Genomic DNA, 3,810 nt, shown 5'->3' on the forward strand with positions numbered 1-3,810 from the left:
TATATATATATATATTGGGTTGTCCGGAAAGTTTGTGCTGGTTTTTAAAGGAAAGAAAAAGGTCAATAAATACTTACCATTACATTTTTAATCAACCAAATATGAACCATTTTGTTTCACAATGCATCTTCATCTTTCCTTTAATTTGAAAATACCCTCTTCCCAGAATTGAGGTGGTTTCATGGCAAAGAATTCATCAAGGCATCTTTTTACGTCATCCAAGGAATTGAAATTTTTACCATTAAGACTATTCTGCAGAGACCTGAATAAGTGGAAATCCAAAGGAGCAATATCTGGTGAATATGGAGGATAGGATAATACATCCCAGCTGAGCTGCAGCAATTTTCGTCTGGTTCCCAAAGAAACGTGCGGTTGGCCAATTCTGGATGTTTCGCTTGAATTGCTGCTTTTAACTCGTCCAGTTGTGTGCAGTATTTCTCAGAATTAATTGTCTGGTTACTTAGGAGAAGCTCATAGTACAGAATTCCTTTCCAATTCCACCAGACACAAAGCAAGACTTTTATAGGGTGAAGACCTGCTTTTGGGGTGGCTAAGGGTGGCTCATGTTGCTTACTTCAGGATTGCTTTCTCTGAACATTTTGGTAGATAATCCATTTCTCATCACCTGTCACAATTTGCTTTAAAAAAGGCACGTTTTCATTCCGTTTATAAAGCGAATCACAGATGGAAACGCGATCCAAAAGGTTCTTCTCTCTCAACTCATGTGGTACCCAAACATCGTAGCGATTTGTGTACCCAAGCTTTACCAGGTGCTCATGAATGACAGATTTTGATAGGTTGAGGCTTTCTGCCAATTCTCGGGTTGTGCAATGTGGCTTATTCTCAATTAATGACTTGATTTGGTCAACTTTGCCTGTCATCCTTTCAGAGTTGATAAAATAAGTACCAGTTGAGTACTGAGGTCAGTGTAACTGTGACAGTTTAAAGATACAATCTCAGATCAAATCACTTACCAGATAAGTACATCTCTGAAAATGTTATGGGATGAGGTGGTGAAGTATGACCTTCAAACATTGGGCCTCACAGAATCAATGACAGGAGATATGCTGTGATTAAGAAGATCCAGCAACTAGGGTGAGATCACAGCCACTCATGTCCAGCCCAGTTAAGAGTACCCCTGATGCTTTGGGTGATATGATATGCTTGAGAAGACTTACTGAGACAAGTAAAACCAATATCATAGCTGTGGCCAGTGCCACCTGACAGGCTCCTGTGCTGGTAGCATGTAAAAAGCACCCACTACACTCTCAGAGTGGTTGGTGTTAAGAAGGGCATCCAGCTGTAGAAACATGGCCAAATCACATTGGAGCCTGGTGCAGCTGCTGGCTCTCCAGACCTCAGTCAAACTGTTTACCCCATGCCAGTATGGAAAACGGACATTAATTAATGATGATGATGATACACAGAAGATGCAGTGGAATAATAATAGAAAGGTTATCAGAGAAAGTAGTGTTGTGGAAAATGCACAGGAGCCATTAAAACTACAGTTATTCAGGAAATTAATTTTCTCAATTGCCCCAGAAGCTCTTTAGCTGTAGTAGATAGTTTCTGCTATGTAGGGGACCTAATTACCAGTGGGGGAGGGTATATGGAAAGTGAGTAAGAATAGGATGGAGGAAATTCAGAGAGCTTTTACCTCTGTTGGCAACCAGTGGTCTCTCCAAATGGCAGGAAGATTGTACGATGCATGTGTACAAACAGCAATGCTACATGGTAATGAGATGTGGACGCTGAATGCAGAAGACATGTGAAGGCTAGAGAGAAATGAAGCTAGCATGCTCCACTGGATGTGCAATGTTGGTATACATGTACAATAGAAAAAAAAAGATTAGGCATAAAAGGAATTAGATGCAGTGTGCAAGAGAGAACACTGTGCGGTTTGGTCATGTAATGCATATGTATGTAGACAGTTGCATACAGAAGTGCCAATCACTTAAATCGGATGGAACTCATAGAAGGAGGAGACACATGAAGACAAAGTACTGAAGGCCGATCTCTAGACACTGAGGATTACAAAGATAATGACTAAAGACCAAGATATCTGGTGCTTTGCTGTTCTCAAGAAGATTCATCCACCGCTGCAGAATTGATACTGGTGCTGGTAGCATGTAAAAAGCATCCAGTGCACTCTGTAAAGTGATTGGCATTAGGAAGGGCATCCAGCTGTAGAAATCATACCAGAACAGACAAATGGAGCCTGGTACAGCCCTTGGCCTTACCAGCTCCTGTCAAATGGTCCAGTCCATGCTAGCATGAAAAACAGATGTTAGATAATGATTGTACATATTCTTGTGTTTCGGTCATTTGACTGTGGCCATGTCTTAAGAATTTAGAAATTTGAGGGATGTGAAATAAATCATTTTTAAGTTGATTTGAATTAGATAAAGCTATAAATATTTGCATGTAAATATTAGGTTAAAAAAGCCCTTGAATGGTAAAAGTCAATGGCTACTCATGGAATTCAAACCCACATCTATAAACATGACAGACATTGGCTCAAAGCTCTCCTTCATGTTTCTTCATCAATTTTAGTTATTTTTGCCCTTACCAGCAAGAATTGTAAAAAAACCAAATGACTTATTTCATGTCTCTCAAAGTTTCTAAATTCTTACGACATCAACAACCTGTGCTGGTGCCATGTAAAAAGCATATTCAGTCCACTCTGCAGGGTGGTTGGTGTTAGGAGGGCCATCCAGCCATAAAATCCATTCCAAAACTGACTCAGCAGTCTGCTGTAGTCTTCTACCTGGTCAGCTCCTGTCAAACTGTCCAACCCATGCCAGCATGGAAGGTGGACGTGAAATGATGATGAACATAGAATTGGTGCTGGTAAGAACAAAGCTTTTAAAATGGTTGAAGAAATTTGAAGGATTGCTTTGGTACAATATCTGTCGTGTTTACAAATGATGTGGGTTCCACTTCCATGGGCAGCCTTTGACTTTTTTTTTATCCAAGGGAATCTTTCTAACCTAATATTTACACACTTTATATGTATATAGCTTTATCTATTTTGAGTTACAATATGTGTGTAGAGAGAGAGGGATGGAGGGGCAGCTGTATCATTTATAGGTTTTCCCACAGTTGACAAGTTAATTCAGTTTAACTTGAAAATTTAATTGAAGATTTTGGTTTGGAAGGGGGAAAAAAAAGGAGGTATGGAAAAATTTGCAGTTTTGAAGAAAAAGATTTGAGTCAAGTGTTTCATGTGAGGATATGAGTGTGAAACAGCAAAAATGAGGAAACATAGGTGAATCCTGGTAATTTTAGGTGAGAGTGCCACAGGGACAGTTACAGATATAAAAGATGAGGTAAAGTTAGTAACAACTGCAGTATTGTAACTGTACTAAAGTAGCATGATAATTTGCCTTATAAATTGGGGCTAGAATGAATGGTTTGATGAGAATTAGACTGTTTTATTTATTGGAAATTTATTTTCATAGTGAGGATGCTTAAATGGTTTAAAGGGATGAAAAGACCCTGTTGAGCTTGAGACTATGTAAACTTATTTCAGTATTTTTTTTTTTTTAATTAGTATATTAGTTGCTATGAAGATTTATTTTGAGTTAACTGTCAAGCCGTGAAACATGGGCTGTAACTGCTGAGGACATACGTAAGCTCGCAAGGAATGAAGCCAGTATGCTCCATTGGATGTGTAATGTCAATGTGAATACCCGTCAGAGTGTAAGTATCTTGAGAGAAAAGCTGAACATTAGAAGCATCAGTTGTGGTGTGCAAGAGAGACGATTGCGCTGGTATGGACATGTGGTGAGAATGGATGAGGATAGCTGC

Source organism: Octopus bimaculoides, chromosome 1 (genome assembly GCF_001194135.2).
Source record: "Octopus bimaculoides isolate UCB-OBI-ISO-001 chromosome 1, ASM119413v2, whole genome shotgun sequence".
Classification (NCBI taxonomy): domain Eukaryota; kingdom Metazoa; phylum Mollusca; class Cephalopoda; order Octopoda; family Octopodidae; genus Octopus; species Octopus bimaculoides.